Source organism: Corvus kubaryi, unplaced genomic scaffold (assembly GCF_017639235.1).
Source record: "Corvus kubaryi isolate FWS band 111438036 unplaced genomic scaffold, C.kubaryi_AGA036_p1.0 37334, whole genome shotgun sequence".
Classification (NCBI taxonomy): Eukaryota; Metazoa; Chordata; class Aves; order Passeriformes; family Corvidae; genus Corvus; species Corvus kubaryi.
In genome coordinates, this window is record NW_024581108.1 from 15055031 (window position 1) to 15079098 (window position 24068).

General features: G+C 39.2%; 1 protein-coding gene across 5 annotated transcripts in view; it reads right to left on the bottom strand.

The window, feature by feature from the left end:
- Positions 1-24068, bottom strand: part of ST6GALNAC3 (ST6 N-acetylgalactosaminide alpha-2,6-sialyltransferase 3) — a 215317-nt gene that overhangs the window by 23375 nt on the left and 167874 nt on the right. For 2 of the 5 annotated variants that reach the window (XR_006016480.1, XR_006016481.1), the window contains exon 4: positions 16-1137. The exons of the other annotated variants lie outside the window; for them this stretch is intronic. The gene's annotated coding sequence lies outside the window, so the exon portion shown is untranslated. The remainder of the gene's footprint in view (positions 1-15; positions 1138-24068) is intronic. 5 annotated transcript variants of the gene reach the window in all.

Consider the following 24068-nt stretch of genomic DNA (forward strand, 5'->3'; position numbering starts at 1 on the left):
GTCTCCCAGGCTTACCTCACACAAAGCCATCTCTTCATAAACTGGGAATCCTGAAATCTCACAGTGCCTGGCAGCAAACAAACAAATGAAACAACACATCACAGAATAAAAGCAGCCATAAAAAAACCCTCATGTATAAAAATTAGTTGTCAGATAGCTGACAACTCCATTCTGTCTTCCTGTAACTTGTAATATGCACAAAACAACCCCTTCACATTTATCACTATTTACCAATACTACTCTCTCAGGTCTCAAAGCTTGGACCAGCTACAATTGCCACCCACTCCATATTCATGGAATCCATCTCCTTCTCATGCCATCTGTTCTTTGTCCTGGATTAATCATGATATATAGGGCAATACAGTTGCTACATGCTCTGAGCACTGCTCCCAGTATCACAGCAGAGGTTTCAGCAGAATCCCAGCTCTGAGGCTGTGTGTATCATCTCCAAATGCTTGGTGTGAACCACTGGAGCCCAGAGACAAGTTTTAGGACTAGTACTACTTCTGATGCTGTTATCACTCCTTATTCAATAGTGGAGGATAGTTTATCTCATATTTCTTAGCACTACCATGCTCCAAAGCTACATTTGTTGCAAACAAATCTAGTTGGTAGTGGCCTCTGATGGATAACACATGATCACATTTTAAATTTGGACTTCAAAAGGATTCTAAGATTTACCTCTGAAAATCAGGCTTTGATTGGTCTGTTTGTAAATGTGATAATACATGCATTTTAGACTCTTGAAGAAACCTGACATGCTAGATATAGAAATTGTAATTTTCCTCTGTGAGTATGGCTCCATTACACACATGTTCAGATCCCATTTTTTAAGCAAAAGCCCTGTTTAAAAAATAATTTTACAGGTTTTAAGATGCCTGTAGTCATTTATTCAGAATTTTTTCTTTTTCTTTCAGTCAGATATTAATAGAACAGCAAAGAAAATTCTTCCTGTGGTTCAAAGAAATAATTTTTCTCTATATCTGTCTTTGCTTACATGTGAGGGGGGAAAGGCTCTGATAACCTACAGCACAAGCAAGAAATGTGACAAAGGAAAACTTATCTTTTAAAATGCTCTCCCATTTTACTTCAGGTGAAACAGGCAGTTAATATGCTAGAGGCTGCTTTCTGTGTAGCCTGGAACAGCAAAGAGACACAGCATGCTAAATATCACATATAGAGCCTGAATCATAACACAGCAGTTTAGTTACTATTGGAAAATCTGTGACAACTTGAGACAGATGGACAAGAATAGAAGTTTTACCAGGTTTGAAGTTAAAAATTAAATACCAGTGAGACTATTTCTTACTATTTCCAATATTAAGAATGCCTAATAATTTTACAGAATCACAGAATTTGAAAAATTAGTGTGAGGGTAACACATGCAGCAAACCACACAAGACTTTACCCTTGCAAACAAAGTTGGTGAGCATTTTTGCTCACAGGAAAAGCATCTTAGTTTGAATTTGTATGATAAGTAAATATTCCCACATCTCTGCTGGTTTGGAAGAGAGGTTAATAGAGGTGAAACATTCAACCAACATCTCTAACATACACATTTTTCTGTGCAGGAAATCATTATTATTCCTGCTTCATGATTTTATCATCCTGGATGTAAGATCTACAAAATGGAGAAAGGTTTAGAATTGTAAAAATTCCTTTTAGAGCAAAATAGAATTACATATTTATGTTTCTGGTCAGAAAGTAAGCAAGGGCAGTAATTTCATTGAATAAACAGAGACCAAGTCATCACCCCTCTCTTTATAGAGATCATAGCTGGGATTTGCAGATCTCATCCACTGAGGCTTGGATCTTCAGACCTATCAAGGCTGGTAAGATTCAATCCAAGCAGTAGTAACATTTAAGTGGATTCTATTTTTGTTCAGCTTGAATTAACTGTCTGAAAGATTCATTACTTACATTGTTCAAGGCTCTGAACAAATCTGAATTAACTTTAGTGGTTCATTTTCATAGGACAGAGATAGTTTGTACATACGTACAAGGTGAATTTTACCAGTGACCTAGGTGGGTTTGATATGCACAAGACAAAGAAAACTCAAGGTACTTGAGCATGTTAGAACCTGATTTCCTTAATTCACAATAATACCAACTATATGGAGTATTGTAGTTTAAAAAATCTTTGATGTTAATAGTGTGAGTGATAAAATATGGGTCTAATCAAAATGACTCAGTATTGCACATTAAACCCTGCAGTACCCAATTACTCATTGCTGTTTCTGGTGAGAAATGTGATATTCAAGGGTATAACCTAACCTGCAGCCATAAATAACACATATATTAAAAAGAACAGACTGATGGCAGGGCTACTAAATGCTGTTCTTTAACTTTGCGATCCTAGCTTTGAATCCAGTGGCAGCAGTAGCAGTACAGTAGTTACATGGCATGATCAGGTCCATGGACCCAACAAAATCATAAAGTGGTTGTGCTTGTCAGAATGCAACATTAATAAGCTTGGGCTTGTTATGGAGATGATCTTTCTTTAAAAAAAGGCTCACATGTTTTGAACTTGTCATTTTGATTTATCTAGGAGTCTCTTCTTGATTTGCCTTGAAAAACCTTACAAGGGACAGCAAGAGACTTTTTTGGGATGTCTTGTCACAGAAAAAGGCTTAATCTTACTGTCCACTCAGTTTGCTAAATAAGCAACCTGTCATGCTCGTATTAATTCAATCAGGCCAAAGCTGAAATTCATTTTGAAGCTCGTATATCAGCATTTTTGTCTTGAACCAATTGAGCTTTTTGTGTACGAACACAAAGCAGCCTGTCATAGACAGGAAAAACAATTTTTTAGAAAAAGAAGAAAAAAACCTCCTTGTCAAATACTTTGGGTTAGGATTTTTTTCCCCTTTCAGTTCAAACAAGTGTCTGTTTTGTGCTGCAGAGATTGGTACAACACTTCATCCATTTCAAACGAGAGGCTGCTTTATGAACTCATGGAAAATGGTTATTTTATACAGCAACTTGCAGATATGATCCTCTGACAAGCAGCGCTCATTAAAAGAGCATCAGCTGGCTCAAGCAGTAGTCTTGGTCGTTATTGAAGTAAGTCAGAGCCTTGGGGATTTTAACACCATTTGTTCAACAAACAGTCTCATTCTGCCCAGCTGAAAAAAAAATTTCCAATTTAGAAATAAATCTTTTGTAATGGGCTCAAGGAAATGTATGGTATGGGAGGATTGAGAAGTTATCTTTTATACAGGCATTCTGTTCACATCCAGGATGATTCTGCCTTGATAAACGAACAGTGACACTATTGGCAAACCTGGGATTTGAAGCAATGGTTCATTAATGCAACTGCACACTAAGTAATGTACTTGGGTGTCAGCATTTTGCTGGGTTTTCTTCCTCACTGTAATGCTCTTTTTCCTTCTGGATATGCTTAAAAAATATCCTGGTACTCCTGTCAATATATTAGTTTGAAAAATGTCACCATGGGCCTGTAACCGTGGTATATATGTAACTGTGCATTGACACACGCATTGGCTTGATGCATTCTGGTGATGTGAGTTCAGTCTCCTGTAGAGATCCAAATTATGATACGATTGCACTGAGCTTACAGACTTCTCTCATGCTGGGATGGAGATGGTGTGAGGAGCTAAATTCACAAAACAGAGCAACATGCTCCTACTGCATCGTTTGAATAGCTCTTTCAGCTGCACACAGTGAATATCTTGCTTTTCCTTAGAGGAGTTTGCAGATTAGATATGGCTGAACTGGGGGATGTGGGGTATTCAGTTCTTCCCCCTCACTAATACAATCCTTCTCCTTCTGAATGGAGCTTCCACCCTTCCTTCCTTCCCTCTTAGTTTTTTCAAATCGTATTCAACAGCTCCCACACCTACCTGTCAGGGACCAAATGTTTAATGCAATGGTTTGTATAGTCCATGGCTCTGCTCCAAGAGGTTGAGTGCTCAAAGGCCCTGGCAAGAATATTTTGATGTATCATTTAGAATTTAGGATCTATTTGAAAAAAAAACCAATCGGAATTGGTACTGTTGATATGGCAAGGTGTTAGAGTGCAAAGAGAGTAAGGCAGGCTTTAATATCAAGGGGAATGACATACAAAAGGGACAGACATTAATTCCTTCCATCTGCTACCTATAGATGACAGAAGGTTGACCAAGCCATCTTTGTGTGATCAGAGGGGAAAAGCACATTTTCAGCACAATTATGTAGCACCAATTTTAACTATTATCATATTTGTCAGCAAGAATTGCTTGCTAGTCATTGGATGGCTTACATAAATTTATTTTGTGAAGAACTCAAAAAAGGTGTGTGTAATTGTTTTAAACATGTTTCATTCGTTTTTAATTTGTGGACTGATGTGACTGGTGTGGAATAAAGCAGCCTCATGCTTCCTGCCCCAGGAAATTCTTGGAAATTAGATATTTCACCTCAGTGGGATTCACATTCAATGTATTTTAAATTACAAGAATCGAGTCTTTTGCTTGCTTCTGTCCATCTGTGTTATAGTCTTGGATTTACTCCTATACACAGAATGTATAGATTGCTTCTTATCTACATAGCTTAGTGCAGCTTACACAGAAAAATCAGGAAGGAAATCTCAAAGGCAATTATGTTGGAATTAAACAGCTGCAAGGAATCGTCAAATGCATTCTGGCCAGACCCAGCAGGAGTGTTTGAAATAGTTTGAGTTTATGCGAAAACTCACCTCACATGGACTTTCTGAAGGAAGACATAAGTCTCTGGTCAGGACTCTGTGAAATTTTACAGAATTGCTCAGTTTTCCCCAGTCCTATAAAGACATTACTGACAGTCAGCAGACCTCTTCTTTGCTAGTGGCTACTGATTGTAATCCCTTTTCCCCCTGCCCCCACAGGTAGGGAATGTGAACAAATATACATTGCAGCTAATGGGATCATCCTAAATCCTTCAGAGGAAGCTATCCTACTCCATTAACCCACTGGGGACTGGCTGTAACAGAGGCAGAGTGCGGTTTAGCTCCAAACCTGTCTCAATTGTCACAGTTTCTTAGGATGCCCTGTACCAGCGTATCTGTGTACACAGACAGGGCTGACTGCACTGAGCCAATAAGGATGACCTACTGTTCAAGCTGGAAAGCACATCAAGGAGCAGTCCTGACTGATTCCACCACCAGGCTAACATCATGCTGTATATTTGATGTATCTTTCCAGCTTGCCCAGGGGATCTCCATTCTTATAATTTTGGCTTTTGATGTGCAGCACCTAAGGAACAAAAATACTTAGCAAGTTGCAAACATTAAGGATGCACTTGAAAGCTTCTTCTTCCAAGCCCACATATCTGATATTGAAGGTGCCCGTTGGCACATTCCAAGCAAGAGCAATTTTAAAAGCCGAACTAAACATACTATTATTGATCTGATTTTGTCTGCTGTGCGAGGTGCAGCCCTTCCCCGCGGTACCTATGCAGTTCCACAGCTGACGGCCACTCAGAGCACAAGTTGATTGATTTCCTATTTGTATCCAACAGCACTTTAGTGGCATTAAATATTATTTAATGGCACTGATTAAATTTTAATGAAATTACAAAAAAATCTCACAACCAAAAATAACTGCAACCACGACTCCTTAACTGTAGCACTGTTCCAGCTCTGAAACAAGCACACTGTCTGGTTGCATTGGAGGGTCACATCTTGATTAAGCAGAGTGTCAAGAGTATTGATAGCATCTTTTCAGTATTCTGGGGAGCAGCCATCAACAAAACCCTAACAGAGTACAATGGCTTCTACTCTCTCTTTATTAATCATGAAAATATATTTACCATTGGAGCAGAAGTGCACTGTATGGATGCATCAGTCCTCTTTGCCCACATCCACATTGCAATCCCCTTTCATTTCACAGGAACTATGTTTAAAATGGAAGTCAGTTCACATGAATCTTCCTGTTGCAAACAATTATTGTTACTAGAAATCTTCAAGAAAAATCAAAACAAAACTCATAGGCAAATAAAAATGACAAATTCAAAACAACAGCACATTAAAGCTTACAGAAAGAAAAAAATCTTTTTGCCTTACCAACTCCAACTTAATTAAAAAAAAGATTCTGACAAGCACAGTCCTGTTACATACAGGGATGCCAGAATCCACATTCCTGATTGTTTTATATGAGTGGTGTCAGGAAACTGCCCTTTCAATAGTACTAAATGGGAAACATATCAAATGTATTTACTTTAAAAATCAAATGCAGGTGAGCAGGACCCTAATTTAATTTCTTCTTTTATGGTAAAATTTCTCTCTCCTTTCTGGGCTGCAGCTGTCTGTTTGCAGATTGTTTGACTTGTCCAGAGAATGCAGAACGTGGACAGAATCTCAAATTGTCAGGGCAGAGCAGAAGGGAGAAATCTTCTGCTATAGATCAGCAGTATGTGGTGTGGGGTCAGATAAGCAAGTTTGCCTGTTCACAAAAACCACGCAAATGAAAATATTTCCCCTCACAATATGGAGAAAATCTTTCTGGAAAGAATTCACTGCAGCTGCTCACTGCCTGATCTCTGAGTTACTTGTTTTACCAATCCCAAGAGGTGCAAATTGTCTCCTGGGATATGTCAAACTGCCCATGTCCTGCTAGGGCATGCAGCTCCCCATGGGAGATAGTCAGCATCTCATGTGATTTGGCCCTTTTACACACAGAGGCAAAAGAAGAGAAAGGAGAAAACTAACATGCCTGCATGGTTCATGTCCATGAAATTGAGAATGCTCCTGAAAACACACAGCAGAGGGGAGCATTGAGGTGGGGCTCCTGCCCAGACTGGGAAAATGTTCTATTTCCTATGTCAATCCTACGGCAAATATTTGCAAGGACTAAGAAAGCACACTTAATTGGCTACTCTTTTTGCAAGCAGAAGCCACAGAAGATGTTTATCTTGAAATCTGATTTCATACCTTAGCTGTCACTGTTAAATTAAACATTCTGCAAGTCACTTTTGCTGTCAAATATGGAGACAGTTGGCAAATGAGGCCATAAAGGTAGAGATTAATTACTGGTTGCATGAATTGTTGCTGTTTTCCTCTGTCAATTACGTCACAGTTAATCACAGAGTGAACTCCTGAGAGTTTTGTATCACTCCTCCCTGCATTTTTCACAAATAAAAAGTAAACAAATGTAACCAGAGGCCAGGCTAAACTGTCTCTATTCATGGGCAGGAAAAAGTTCTGAGAATTGCAGCATCTCTCTCCCTCAAGACTAATTTAAAAGTTCTAATTTCATAAGATAATATAAAACTAGCAGATCAAGAGGTCACAATTTATGTCATGCATTTAAACAATATTTAGGCACATATTTACTCCTGGTAAAGTATTTTCTGGTTACTATATTTAGTCACTTCTTGCTCTTTACTAGCTGCTTACATTAGGCTACATAAGATTTGTCATAACTGGTTGGGAGCAAAGAGTGAAATAAAAGAGAAGAATAGAAGGAATGTACATAATGTAGGTCAGTCTCCTTCGTCATAATTACTGAGCTAAATATTTCTCCCTATGAGGCCACTGTGGACTGAGTTTTCCCTAGAAGGACTAGCTATAATAGATAAAAGCTAAATTTCATAGAAAGGTAGAAATACAATTTACTATTAAAGAAGGCAATATACCTGCCTATGCTGGGCAGCCAGCAGCCTATCAGTACTCCTCTAGTACTTTAGAAAAGACAAGCATCCCAGCTGCCTCCACAGGTTGTTTTTTTAGAAAATGTGTTATTACAGCTGAATTCATTAAATAAGCCTAGATATCAGCATTAGCCCATATTCACACAGAATTTCCCACAGGAGACAAGGTGAAAAGAAGATTGTAAGGATGTCATTAAGGCATGTAGATAGGTGAGGGAATGAAATCTTCCTAAATACTGATGTAGGACACCACAAAAGCACAGTTTGAGTTGTTTTCCTTGGATTGCAGGGAGAGTCAAATCCAATTCCCATATGAGTTAAGGAGTCTTCTTCCACCAATTTCAACATGTAGGACTAAAACCACCATAAGCAGGAACAGGACATTATTCACACCTGCATCAGTTCATTCCTCCCTACAGGTAGGTATGGCCACACTGTAATTAGCATAATGTCTGTGAATATTCATAAAAGGACTCTGCAAGAACAAGAATTATTCTCACTTCTACCTTACAGGACCATAAATACCTTTACCAATTTTCTTCCTTTCATTTGACACTAAGAAATAGAAAGTTAAAAACCCTGCTCTGGATCAAATTACAACTCTTGCTGACAAAACCAAAAAAAGACCTCAGTAGTTTTTATTTCAAATACAGGAAAGAAGCCCTATGGATGACAATTCACAAAAATTATTAAGACTGAGCATTAACTAAGGAAAAAACACGAACAATTCCATCTAACTACTTGACCAAAATTATCTTTGAATGGGGAAGTTGGTTGTAATTTGCACTTAGCACTGCTCAGTGATACAGCATGGGTAGAAGAGAAGAGTCTCCACACAGTTCTGTGTCAAAACGAGCCATTTGTATAATGTGAATCATTTGAGTTGACTAAGATAACAGCATCTGAGTCTTACACTGGAAGATTTGCAATGTGTGAGATAAACAAGACACGCTGCTCAGATAAAGGAATAAAACTTAGCAATTATTGAGGGGTTACCACTTGAGTTTGCTAGACATAAAACTGATTAAGGGCATCACCATCTATCTTTTCTGCATCACAGAGGTTGGCTGGTGTGAGATGTTTGTTGTTTCTTGCCAACTGATCCAGGAATACTGTATTTCCAAACAGTTGTGGGAACAGAGGCCAGCAAATATATTTGCCTTCACCTGGAAGGTGAGCGTACTCAAATATGTAAAATATGTCAGGATATTACAGTTATTATACCAGTTCTGCTGAGCAAAAAAGGAGGTTAAAGAGGAGACTTTCTTTGTGTAAATATACAGAAGAAAGAGGCTCAAAAAGTAACACAATATCAGTGACATTTTGACACAGATTCACCATATACAGATACACAACCCCTATGTGCTTTGCTACTTAAGTTTCATTTCAGCTCCGTACCACAAGCTCCCCTGCCCTGTGTGGGACTGCCACCTGTTTCCACTGAAGGGAACTGTGGCCTTACATGAACGTCCTTTTCACACCTACATTCTTTATGTGATTACAATTAGATCTAAACCTTCCTACAGCTGTTGCAGAAATTCAAACCTTAGCATAGATATTCAAAATTTTATACAGGATCTTTTGTTGAAGTCTGTAATTTCTGCCTCCACAGAGATGGATAACATCAATTTATAGATACATACAACTTAAAGAACATAATTAATTTAATTCTTCACTAGAGTAACGAATAACTAAACAAATCATGGATAATAATGTGTTTGTCAGAATAAAGAGGCTGTGAGGGATATCGTGACATCCAGCCACTCCTGTGAACTGCATTTCTCCAATCTGGTGTGGCACAAACTACATGTCATTCAGGCTACAGCCAAATGAAGACTGGGATATTGCCGTGCACACTGTTAAGACTGTAAAAATAATTAGTGGCTTATTAACCTAAAAAGGATTATCTTGAACCAATAAGATTCTGCTAGTTGGACTGGAGCTGTTTGATTACCTACTATTTCTGTTTGGAGGGAATTGGGGACTACTGCTATTCACTCTATGACTCATTATGAGAAAATTACTACTTCCAATCAAGCCATTATGGTTACATGGTTTTACCTTTCCTATTTACTGATAGTATGAATTAATACAATAGAGACTTTTTTTTTTGGTCTTATTTTAACAATTGGTCAGCTTTCAGGTTTGGCCATAGGGCTGTTAAAATTAACTGCAATATGACAATAGATGTCAAGAAACATCCTGACACGACCAAAAGAAAACCACAATAATATCAGGTAAGAAGGATGAATTATTGCAGTGGTAAATTAATATCTGAATCTGAAAGCAATACTTAGCTGGTTACATTCCTGACAGGCTTATGCTTGACAAATCTTCAGTCCATGGTGGAGAGCAGTACACTGATTGTTTCCAATTCATGTCAAATTCTGGACTAGATCCATACAAATATTTGAAAACTGTGTCTGAAATAAGCTGATTGGTTCAGCATCTAATTTTCATATAACAAAAATGAAGAGTGAAAAAAAAAAAAAAGCCAAACAACATAGAAGTGAGAATTTTATGGGATTGCAAGTTTACTCAGCCATCACAGGATGCCTGAAAGGCCAAGCACCTAGATTTCCTTGGTACAGATTAATTAGCTAGCTGTGACTCCCAGATCTCTATTTTTAAATAACGACTTGCATAAATCTCTGAAGACAAGAAGACTGCTACATTACACACAACCATGGCTGCAAGCTATTACTATCACTGGAGATTCAAGTTTGCAGGAAATGGATGCAATGTTTTTTCCATGAAGAGTAAGAAAATTAACCCTGACACCTATATAATTCCACTTGGGCTCACCTCGATTTCCAATAAAACACTACAACAAATTGCATCCTCATACTTCTTATACAACCACAGAGTTGGTAATATTAAAAAATCTGGCAGGGTGCCTGTGTTTTAGCTAGAATTAATACTTGTGAAAAGGGAAACGTTTGGGAAACATTGCAGTAAGCAGTGGCTGGTGCATTTGTTCCAAGACTGCATTACAAACATTCATACACAGACACTTTTACCTTCAATGAAGGTAAGCAGAACTGTTTTGCCATTTTTTGGATTGTTTTTATATGTTTGTGCTTATTACCATAGGGCTCACAACTCTCTCTCATTCTGAGCAGATGCACTGAAGTAGGTTTAACTACCTGCAGGTTTCAGATAAGAGTTGTTCCTTTTTCCAACTCAGGTTCTGAATTCTCGCAATTCATGCAGAATTTCTGTCTGCAGTCATGGTAAAGACAAAGAGCAGGATGAAAGGAAGAGCTGCCTGCAGAGTGATCCTTGATAACTGCATACCCCAGGATACTGTCATCAGCTGGCAGGATGCAGGTGTCATTCATAAATGTGATTTTTAACAGAATGATAGTCAATAGAACTGCCATAACATTACAGTGAGAAGAGAGAGGAGACATGAAACACTCCAAAGTTGATCTATGCTGCAATATTAAGTGAATTACCAACATTTTGCAGTAGGTTTATCTCAAGGAATACAAAAATAACACAGCTTTGAAACATCCCAGTAGTTATTTAACAGGCGCAAAAGATCAACAGATAATTACAGGGTATTTTGTTAATTACAGTGGATACAATTTATGGTGTATTTTAATTACCACAGAGAACCTAGCATGAAGGATGAACACTTAAAAGTCAAGACAAATATATTAACACATCGCCTATAAAAATAAGCCTATTAGGTAACATGTACTTCACTGATCTTTGCAAGAAACTGCGAAGCTACATAAGAACAGCTCTTTCCTGTTTGTTATGTAAAGGGCCAGTGAGTTACAGAACCAGCTCTCACTATTTGCCAGATTCAGTAGGACAAGTTTTGTTCCCCATCATAAGCATATGCCTTTAAGAAGTCCAAAGGAAAGAAAACACCCAGTGCTTCAGTTTAAATAGGTGACATCAAATGCTATTTTCTTAGCATTATTTCAGCCTTATGCTAATGAATTTCAGCACTGCTGTAGGTGAGTCTCTCCTCAATTATGCAAACTTTGGTCTTCAGTATAGAGGTCATTATGTGACACACAGAATTTGTATAGTAATGAGGTTATTCACATTCTGTTACAGTACATAAGAATTGAAAACCAAAAGTGAAATTAGCTTTCTTCCTCGTCTTTTTTGGCTTCATAGATTTAGGCTAATAACACAGTGGTACGGTATGACTGGGGTACGAGTATTTTAGAACACAGCATCGAACCAATATCACAAAGCAAACACCATAGTGGGGAGCATGGCATTAACGCCCCGCTCCTGAGCTCTGGGAAATGAATTTCATATGTAATACAGCGTGATGTTTACCAATTCATTACAATGACCTCGCTTGCTGCTTCCCCCGAAAACAGCAAAAATGGAAATGTCACACATATTTGCATTCAGGAGGTTACTGTGTATCACTGCACACTTCTCATGCTGTCTAAACACAAGTCTGTTTTCTGCTGTCAGTCCAATGGGTTGCCTGTGACCCCGCAGAACTGCCTTTGGGGGCACCAGGGGACCCTGGGCCCTGGTAGCTTGTGGCATGAAAGAGATGAGGCACTTTGCTTCCAAAAGAGAGAAACTACAGTCAGGACAACCCATATCCCACGGGATCTTCTGGAAATTTTTGGAATAGGCTGGAAGTGTCACTACAAGCAAGGGGATGTGGCAGAGGATGGCTGGTGTGAGAAGCTGGAACTAGCTTGTGCATTGGAAAGGGATTTGAATTGATGAGAGAAGGATTTCAGACTGGGAAGCTGCCTTAGTTCAAGGTGGTGCAGAATACATCTTCAAGGATGTATTAGGTACATACAGGGATAAGGACATCCACACACAGCTATCCCAGCTCAAACTTCCTCTTTAAGCTCTCTATGTTGTTGGATCTTTTCATACTAAAAAATAACTTTACGAAATCTGTGCATAACATATGGTCCCAATGTCTTTAAAACAGATCTTATGCTAGCTACAAGAGTGGCTAGATCAAGACAGAAAAAAGGGTTTGGGGTTTTTTCTCCCCTTAAATGCTCATTAGGAATCTGATGAAATCTACAAAGCCAAGCAAAGCAAATTACTTCTGAGTGACATTCCAGTCTTGACAAGGCAAACTGCCCAGCACCCTAACTTTGTGGAATATCAAGAGTGATGTAGAACACTTAGTTCCCAGCAGAAAGAGAAGAGCTGTGGCCAGGGCAGCTCATATCCCACAGGGTGTCTTTCTCGTAGTGATGAGGATGAGCTGGAACAAAAAAAAGAGGGCCAGAATGTGTTTTCCCTTTTATGGCAATTATCGATGGTTCAAAATTCAATCTCATTTCAAATTAATAATTTCCGAAGTAGAACTATACAAGCTGTGTCACTGGCCATTTCTTAATGCTTAAGTTTCAATTTAAAGATGAGGTTTGAATTTTGATTTATTATTTTTTCAGTAAAACGGCAGTAATCTCTGTTATGCACTATTTTGAGTTTAATGCAAATATGACCTATAAGAATCATGCTATATTCAGAAAACTGACATGGCTGATTAATACTCAGTGTTCTTCTGCTTTTCTGAATTAAGGATACACCTGTGTAGAACAAAGCAGTGCAATACAAAATATATTTAACTTTAGCTAGAGGAGTGAAGCGCAAACAAGTTCCATGTCTCCTGTCTACATAGTAATAAAACAATTCAAGAAATGTCTATCCAAATAGCCTGACCTTCTAAAGTAATAACTACCCAGCAGCTACCAGTGAAGTTGCTGTACCTCAGAATTAATTTAAACTAAAGCTATTTATTAAGTGGAAGATTTTCACAAGGAAAACATGTAGACATGGGAACAGAAATTCCAGATGCACCTTGGGAAATCTAATCACTGTCAGACCCTGGAGTGAACATCTAACTTTTGGTACCTAAGCGTGTAAATCTTAGTTTTATTTTCACTGTGTTTTACACACAATGGCTGACAAATGAAAAGTAATTATGAATTTGTGGTGACACTTACTAACTCTTCTGGGCTATGCTAAAGTCAGAACTTCTAACCCGGCATTTACTCTCTTGCCTGTCTTTTGCTCTTGCAGCAGATCTGTGGCCTTGCCAGTATGTGCAAAAACCAGCATGACATAATCCTATTATGAAAAGTGTTCTTTAAAAGTTAGTTCTTCCAAAACAGTATCTTTTGTGACTTTCTGGGAGGCGCAAGTGGAAGGATCCCATCATGTCTTAATGCACCTTCCAGAATTTCTCAGCTTTTGGGAGATAATAGCTGTTCTCTGATTCCTTTGTGTGAAACGCCAACATATTTATATTGCGATCCAGGGTCTGAGGTTGAAGCATTATTACAAAAGCAGCGAAGCAGGCAACAAGTTCTAAATGCAATTTTCTGTGAGACAGAAGTACATTCTGTTCCACGTTTATATTCAAAGATCTTTACATGCTGAATGCAATACCATTATCACATCTATTTGAAATCTTTTTCTGCTACGGCACAAAAGAAATCATTCTTAATCACACAGTCTGGCAAGTCATTAGGAGACCAAAGTTTCCCCACGAGCTGAAAGGGCTGCATCAGGAGAGATGGGGAGGTGAAAGACAGCTATTGTTCAGCTGCAGGACAAATCCTGTACTCTACACCCTGCAGACTGGCAGTATCCAGCACTGGGCTGCTCTGCTCACTGGGTCAGCTCAATACACCTTCAGCCTGGAAGAATTACTCTGGATCCAGAAAAAGGAACTTCTTGTTAAGACTGTGGCAATTGTTTAGCATCTTGCTAATGGTGCTGAATGTGCCACTAGTGAGCATTTGAGATGTGGAGCAACAGCATGTTGATGAGGTTACAAAATTAGTTGGCTCACTTAAATGTATTCTTTACCTTTACTTGGCCCGGGCAGCTAATAGGAGGACTCTACCTGTTGTATTTGCAAGAAAGCCTCAGCTTCCATTAGGAAATAATGTCTGAGATTTGCAAGCTTGTTTACCCAAATGCAGACGCAGCTGAAATTTGGAAATGAGAGAATTGTTGTAATTGCATTCAACACTGAGGGTGGGTTGTCCAGGGAAGTCTCTGCCTGTGCTCTTTCTTCCAGGGAAACATCAGTGAGATTCTCATTGCTCTCATCCCTCAGAGTTTTTGTGCAGGACTCGGAGAAGGGAGAAGGCCTCTGTTCAGCACAGGGAAGCAAACATAGCTTCACTGGGACAAGATCCTGGTATAATCATGCTATGCTGTAAAAAGTAACTTGGATCAATGTGGCTTTCTGTACTGTCAGATACCAGCAGTACTGCAATGCACCATTTTCTCTGCGTGATCCAGTGCACGCCAGATGCTATTTCAAGACTACCAAAGGTAGAACTAAAGCTGATGGGCCATACTGGTATTGTGGAGGGAAGTGAAACAGTGGGGACAGAGCGGTCCCATGAGTGACTTTAGAGCTTTTGGATGTAGATCCTTTCCCTGAATCCATGAGACTGGGAGGTGCAAAACTCATCTATTCAGAAATTAAGGTACCTTCCTCATCACAGAACTGAGTTATATATTATCTGTTCAGTGATTTCTTGGCTGCCCTCCATCTAAGACACTCCCCATTCCCTTCCTGTACCTAGAACTAAAGTTTCAGCCTTAAGTTGTCCTTAGTATTTTTAATTACAGGCTTTGGGTTAAGTAGCTCCTGAACCTAAAAAATTCTTAGCTCAAACTATATTCCAAATTTTCCTAACCATTCACTTTTTCATTCAAATACACATAAACATATATTTGTTTATGTAATCTGAAGCACTTCTTCTGTAAATTACTGTGATGATATTTCCAGTATCTTCACTACAATTAAAGAAACTTTAAAGTTATTCCATCGTATGAGAAGTGAAAGAATCTAGACATGAGACTCAAACATGAATCCTCTTTTTTTCAAGACCATGCTTGTGGGGCAGTTTCACTATGTGATTATAAGACTGCAACCCTGAAACCTCTGAGATGAACTCTTTGCCATCAATTCTGAATTCTACCCCACTGGTGGCATTAACATGCAAAAAATCTGCTGGAACATGCAATTTTTATCACAACTATTAATGAAATGCAACATCATAAACAATAAAGCCTAATTAGTAACTAGAGTGTCTATGGCAATTAAATAAGAAGGAAGCGTTCTGGAACACAGCAGGATACTTGGGAGTCATTTACATTGCAAATGGATTTCAAAGTTGCTATTGATGGAAGTTTGGGGGAAGTTAAGATTTTTAGAAAATGAGACATTGACTCTATGAGAGTCAAATACGTACCTTGGTTTAACATGAACTTGGGAACTGGAACTGCAGGTGGAATTAATAGGAGCAGCCAATAATATGAAGTGCAATGAAGAAGTATTAAAAAAAAGGTTAAGAAAATCTAGTGCAATCTAATGCAATGACACGACTCATTAGTGTCAGGCCAAAAGAAAACTTAAAATGAAAGAATACATGTTCAGTTATACAGTAAGGAAAAATTGTTAATGTATTTCATGCCTGATTATTTAAAACTGAACACAGCTGCTTACTATACTACACAGTCATAAGTCAACCTGGAACACTTGTAACCTTTTAAGATACAGAGAAAAGGTCCTATTTCAGGACAGTTTGCAAATAACTTAAATGGACAAGTGGTGGAACACTGTCCGCTTGTTTCAACTCACAGTTCATTCCACCTGAATTATTTAACCTACAACAGCAAAGCTGGATAATTGTCGGAAGAAGGCTGGGCAAGAAGAAAAATAAAGAGGAAAAGAGCCAGGCAATCTGAGATCTGAGGCCAAGATTTCTCCTCTGCAATAGGAAGGTAAAGCATGTGTGCTCTCTCTTTCTCAGAAAGAGTCAGTGAAAGCTACATGGGGAAAGAATTATGGCTGATTCACTAGGCAAGTGAGGTTTCAGTTTTGCACAGGCAGCTCTGAAAGCAAGCAAATCCTCCTGGGTTTGCAAAAGGACAGGTCACCTCCAAACCAGACTTGTCCTCAAGCACCTCACCACTGTCTGCACCACGACTCTCTGTGTTGCCCCTGGGAATGTGCACTCAAGCGTGCTGAAACATCGCTGGTCTTGGTACAGCGGCTGTGACTCTGCAAACTGCACCTGAGAGCCTCTCAAAGGCCATCCAGCTTTTCAGCTGTCCATGAGGATATATTTAGGAAGAGGCAATTTGGGGTTCTTTATCTGCAGGGTACAGGAATTTGAATTGTTCCCACTGACGGCAGCCATAATATGCCCAGTCAAAGATTCATTTTTATGATAGAAAGAACGGAAAAATAATGGCTTTAGATTCCTTCATTTCACAGGTTTCCATGAACTTGAAGTGCTTTAATTTTCAGACCTATCTAAATCTGAAAACACTGTCTACCATCTCTAATTGGCCTGAAGGACCCCTTCAAGGCTTTTTTCTATCTCTGTTTTTTTCCTGTCTCCTCCACTATCCCATGTCCAGCATATCAATCTTAGTGAAATTTAAAAAACAAAATTCTGGGCTTTGGTGCTGTAATAGAATTTCAGCTGGTTTCATAAAAATCCTTGGCATTATCTACTCTCTCCTTAAGGGAAGAGGTGAGTAAACAGAGCAAAAGGTATTTGTCAATAGCTTCATAAATAAAATCCCTTGACACTTCTGGTCCTCTCTCATCCCTCTTTGTTTGCATATTTACAAACATCCCAGCATCAAAAGAAAGGATTTTCAAAAGCATTCAGGAGATTGTTTACTTTGCTGTTAGTGCAACAGGAGGTAAAAGCATCCCTTACCTAATGGGAGCCCTGTCAGCCTTTGCTGATAGTAAAACCCATCTCCAAGGTTTTTCTTCCCAGAATGTGTGTGGAATAAGCACCATAAGAAGCTAATATCTTAGCCACAGGGATGTCTGCTCTACAGGACAGCTTCTCCCTGGAATATCTGCTACTCTCCAGTGAACCACAGAGAGGGTCATTACCACTACACAGCCTTGACAGGTGACAAACTTCTCTTTCTTTTGCTCTTCTGTAGTATAAGGAGACACTGACGGTACCTTTCTTCTGTTCTGAGGTACAGTGGGCACAGTGAATAGCCACACATACTTCTGAGAACGCTTTGCACTCCAACGCTTGCATCTGTGCAACATGAAAGCAATGCAAAGGCATAAAAACAGTGAAAGCAAAAAATAAAAACGTGTTATTCAAGGGTTTGAAGTTTTTGCTTTCTGCACTTCTAATAGCTCTGCAATGAAATGCCACTGGATCTTTTTAAATGTGTGCAGAAAATCTGACCTTTCAAGTGCTGGCTGCTCCTGTCCTGCTGCTGAGCGCTTCCCCTATTGCTTTGGAACTCTGGTGCTCAATACATGTTCTTTATACCTGTGGGACCAATCTCAGCATTTATATTTTTCATTTTTTATACTTTTACTATTGCAAGGTGAAAGAAAAAATGGAACTGTCAGAGTTTGTATTATTAAAGTGTGGAGTAGCCACGGAGCTGACTTTTGGAGCAAAACTAAGAAACTGGAGGGCACATGCAAATGTCTGAATACTAAGTGGCTGAGAGATTGTTTTTCTTGAACTCAAACTTCAGTCAAATGACATGACAGATGGAAATCTCTCTTTCAGGACTGGCTCATTAGTGCTCTTAAGACCTCTGATTCACCTTCCATTTTAAATGCAAAAACTTCCACAAGTTTTGTAAATATTAAACAAAATAACACTGTGCACACAAATGTATGGGCAGGTTTTCAGCTGGCTTGGGGGAAAAAAAGTCCTGTGTTTGTTGCCACAAAAAAAAAGCACCTTTTTTACCTCTGTAAGTGTAAACTTTCAAGGGTGGTGGTGAACTCTGTCACCCAGGGCCAGTAAGCCTTGCATGAACGAAAAAAGATAGCAACTTACGAGACCTGAACCAGGAAATATTCACATTTTGCAAAGGGTCTTGGATCTCTAAAATGAGCCAAATCTAAATCCTGACTGAAAAATATTTACCTTTGAGCTATTTGTTAGGGGATAAGCTTAAGTCATGGATCTAGTTTGAATTTTTTTGTTTCCTGATACCTGTGTTTCTTCCCTTGCCTATCAGTGCAACAAATACGGAATAAAAGCTGCCTTATAATTATAGCACAAGGCACAGCATGGGGAGAGAGGATATTCACACAACTTAATTGAGACACTTTTCCCCAGGTTTTCCACAGCCACTGAAGAGAGTCAGCTTCACAAGGCAACTCAGAGCCCCTAAGTAACCCTCTATGTCTAATCATCTCTCTAGGATATGACTGAAAAGGACTCCAGTAGCTGTGAAAAGAGGCTTTCTCTCCAATAAATACAGAGAAAGCAAGAAAGCCAAGTTGTCCTAACGTAAGTTTCTGAGTGGTATTTTGAATCTCCTCAGTTCTGTTTATGCTTATTTCACACATCTGTGCCTGAGAAGAAAAAGCAGGTGCCTCAGCTGGGTCTCCTTTCACCAGCTCCAGGGCTAGAGGTTAATGCTGAAGCCTGTAAAGCACCACAGCTGTGCAATGGAAGCACGAGAGGCAGAACAGGCAGGATGTGATGCTTCACATCACAGGATACCAGATTCTGCCTCTAACAGCAGATCTCCACAGAAAACATAACCAGAAGTAAGGTGGCACTGCCAGTCTGTAACTGCTACGTAAGGAAACTGGAATATGAAGAGAGGTGCAGTTATAAATGCTGTGTGTTGTACTGAGAGGCAGTTTGCCCCACAGAAGTGCCATCCTGTACCTATTTTAAAGTGTTTTATGATTTTAAAGCATCATAAAGGTCAAAGTTTAATAACTGTGGTGTATAATTCTTTCTACCTTTAGCTGTGCTTCCAGTGCCATTAACTTATCCGCAGTGTAGACATAATATGCTGTGCAGCAGTTCGAGCAATGCTCTGCCAAGCTGACAGGATCAGCTTCTCAAGGGATGTAAGGGTAATTCACCCTCCAACTTTACTGAATCCTCTTTGGACCAAAACCTGCTAGTTGAACAAAAGTTGCCACAATGTGTCATCTGCTACAGCATATAAGAGATGTGAGATGTGGCAAACATTTGTAATTGAAAACACACAGCTGAGTGCAAGAGGAAGCTGTATTTCAGAAAAGGAATGGGATGGTTCCACATGTATAAATAGCAATTTTATCTAATATTATGCAGCTCCTAAGAATAAAACACTTGCTTTTGTTTCGACAGGAAGCAGATTCAGGCTCTAAATTGATTAGGGTGGCCACTTTACTTGTATTTATCTAAGAGCAAAACACAGCCCAAGACAACATCTCACTGTGGAGGAATCCACATCCTCACGGCCTCAACACAATCAGTCCTTTAAACTCAATTAAAACAACAATTTAGACAATTAACTTAGTCTTTTTTTTCCTAGCTCTGGTTTTTCTCAACAGCATCCATGAGGAGCCTGATCCGAAACACACTCAAGCCAATGAATGAATTGGTGGCTTCAATGGTTTTAGATCAGCAACTGTTAAAATGAACTTGGACAGATTCTTGCTCTAAGAATTGATCACAAATATTTAGCAGTAAAAAGCCCAGCATTTTAAAGACATCATGCAACAAAAGTGATTTTTCACAGAGGCAGAGAAATTTTTGTCCAGCCCACAACTGGGTGAGCAGTGACACGTCTTTGCACATTCAAAATCAACACTCTTCTCCTACAAAATCTCTTATATGAAATAGCAAAATTTACTTCCTGCAAACGTTTATACCAGATGTGATTGCTTGACTGTTTGCAGATTTAATGTGAGAGTGTGAAGTAAATTAATCTAAAAATTAAAATGAATATTCATAGACATTTTTAGTTCACGTTATTCATCCAGTTTTGTTTAATAAAGAAGCCAAGGAACAAATGTGCAGAACAAAGGGAGACACGAATATAATACCAATTTCCTTTCTTTTGCCCCGATCTTTCTACTTTCTGGGCATAGCCTGTTACTCCCCAGTTCTGGCAGTCAGAACATTTATATTGAAAAAGAAAAAAAAATATCCTCATTTTGCTCATCCCAGAACACAAATGTGGAAAAAACTGTGGCATTTCTTAGCTGTAGAAAAGTGCACCAGGGATAACCTCCCTTCCTGTGCTTGAGTCTGTCTTCAGAATTAGTATTAATGCCATGACACACGCAACAGACACATGGAAGTGTTATTTGTTTCTCATTTACCAAACAGAAAAGAATATGGAAATAGTTTCAGTCCATTTGTTTGATGAGCTTCCTAAGCCAGTAATAAACAAATCAATACAATTAGTTTTGGCTCATCATCATTAGAAACCTTCACTACTGGGATACAATTTAATTATACCTCTTGTTCCACAGCAAAGAAAAGCCTTCGAAAATGGACTACTTTGCCAACGATCGAACCAGGAAGGAGGAGCAAGAGGATACATCAGTGATGGAGGAGTTATTATCTAAGCAGGGTGTACAACATATAAAGCATATTGTGCAATACAATTTCCCTGATTGCAAGTCTAAAATATTCCTGCCATTAAGTGCTTACGAGCAACCCAATGTGATATCCAGCTGTAAAATGACTGTGTATACGACATGCTTCATGTGAATGTTGCAATTAATATGGCATGCATCAATCACTCCTGGACTTGATTACAAATGCACTAATCCTAATTGATTAATTAAGCTGCAAAGTTACATACAGTAATGTAGGTTAAAAAAATCCTCACCATATGTGTGCTAAAGTCCCAAAACACATTTTCATTGTGGAGATTAATGCTGATACTTCACTCTCAGTTGTGCAACAAGGGTCTGACAGGTAGGGCTTCACTAAACACAGATATCCCCCCAAACTGGAGACTCTGCAGTATAAGAATGCTGTGAGCTATAAAACCAGTAAGGGAAATAAACATTCATAGTCACACCCTCTGGAATACTTTTGGGAGAAAAGGAGGAAAGGGCTGAAATCTAAACCTGACTTTCCTGATGAGCTCAAGAACCACACTTCCGCTGTGGCAACACCGGCTGCAGAACAGTCCTCACCTTGGAAGGGGTAACAGAAAATTTCAAGTTTTAGGTGCACTGAATGCACAGAGTGGCAGCTCTCCAGCAGCGCCAACCAAAGCCTCAAGACTTTAATTGGTATTTGCACACCATCTCTTTGTGCCATAGTTGCAGTCACCCTGCTCTAAACCAGGTCTGACAGGCTTGAAAGCGAAGATTACCCCAGAGAGGAGGCAGCTGGGGTAGGGCTGTGCCACCTGTGTGGGGAGAGGGGCCCAGATAACCTGTAGCTGGAGATGAAAGAACTACATAGGAAAAAACCTCCCGTGACCTCCCCATTGTGTCACCTTAGCAAAGGCCAAGTTTGCTGGGCTTTTATTTGCCATAGTTTCAATCCTCCAGGGAAAATATCTTTGTGAAATCTAAGGTGACTTGATGCATAAATAATGCAATTGGGATCACTCAAAACCCATTACATTCATTGCACATCCAGTGCAAAGCTCACTGTTGTATTTATAACAATACATCTTTGGATGACACATTTTAGATTGACTTGTAGGAACTTTTTACACAATCAATAAATGCTATCTCCAAATTAATTGCTTGGATATTTAAAAGTGTACTTCTGCTAGTACCTGGCATCAGGCACTGGCAATCAATGCACTCTGCTGTATAATTATTATCCCAATTTTCATTTTATTTCTGAGTGACACTAAAAGGAAAAAATACCATGTTTTTAAAATACAAGAACTGCTGCATGTGTACTTTGAAAAACTGGGGCATATTTTACATTTCTATATGAAGACTTAAGATGCTAACTTCAGACAGCCTTTTTGAGATATCTTGCTGTAAACAGACACATAAAAGTTACAGTAGGTTGCCTTAGCTGAAATTCAAGTAAGTGTCATAATGACAATAGGAGCCATTGAGATGGAGTCTTTCAAAGTATGTGAGGGTGGTTTTCACTTTCAGCTGGTCTCCAGTGTTATCAGAAAGGACCAATTCATCCTCGAAGGCAGGTATGAAAGGAAAATTATCCCAAGGTTCCCTAGTAATGCCAGAGTAACACCACCAATGCAGTATCTCAGCAGCACAGAACCAGAGTGAGCATCTGAAAATTTCCAGAAAATAACAGGATTTTTTAAAAGCCTCTTATACAGGCTTCTATGTTTTGCTTGGCAAAGTCTGTGAAAAATAATATGGTCTATTTCATGTTTGTTTATGGTTATTTTTGTCTTCAGGATGCGATGCAGTAACGTATTTTTGACTGCATACATGTATGCATATGCCCTTCCTAAGGTTTAACACTTTAGCTTCTCTTTCATCAGGTCCCTGGACCATAATCCAAAAGTAATGCTCCGGTATCACTTAAACCGTATCTGAGTACACAGCTATTAAACAGAGCCGAGCTGATAAAACGAAATGGTGAAATGTATCGATGGCTGAGCACTGGAACAAATTTGTCAGCCTCTTCTATGATGCCTTATCACCAGTAACTGGTGTGGCAGAGTGGAGAGGGCACAATCTTGAGGAGCTACTAAAAGTCCATTTTTCTCTGAGGAAGTTTGCACTACTCGGATTGAAGTGTTCCCCTTTGCTGAATTGTCTTTGTAACATCTTCCTCAGCCTTACAGGACACGACACTGGCTGCACGCCAATAAAGCAAATCCTACAAGAGGCTGCAGTTCAAATGAAAGGGATGTGAGCTCGGGGGAGGAAATGCACATTTATTTGCATAGTCATGCCTGAAGAGCATGGGGACCTGAACCTTTGGCACAGTTCAAGGATCTCTCAACAGGACTGTGCCTGCCTCACTCATTGCCTCTGCTGAGAGTCCAGGGGAAAAGCCAGCAGTAACCTTAACTCAAATGACTCTACAGGGAAAAAAAGGAAAGTTAATCAAATCTGGGCTGTTGTGTTAAAAATGTAGCAAAACCATTTTCCAGGATGTCTTATGCTCTACAGCACTTCACAAAAATACAGGAAAACTGCATCCAAACACATCTTTTGTTTTAATGGCAAGACCCTAGGGCTGTGAGATTTCACAACTTTATTGTAAATTTTACATTATCTACCATTCTTTGAGCCCCACTTTTTCGAATCAACTGACTGATTCAATGGCATGTGCCACTTTTGCTGCAACCAAAGAAATTTTCTAGCCATCATGATTTCAAAGAGCAGTTGGAAAACAAACTGTGGAAGCCCAGGAAAAAGAACAAAAATAAATCAAGTTCTGTTTTTACCCTTCTTAAATTTCATCACCTCAGCTCCAGCCTTGAATACCTGTGAATGATGGCATTAAGACCCTTACTGACCCTTACTTACAACCAAGCTTCTGTTCCTGGCCCAGAATCTACATGGGGACTCAGAGAAGAAGCTCCCAGCACGTGTCAATGCAGATGTGACGAGGAGCGCAGGCACCATCTGCAAAGAGACACTTTCTTACAGCACCTGGTGTTTTTTCCCAACAGTACTGACTGCACCAAAGAGACAAAGCTTAAAAGGCAAGAAAACCAACACACTTTGGGACTTGAAGGCAAGGCAGCTGACT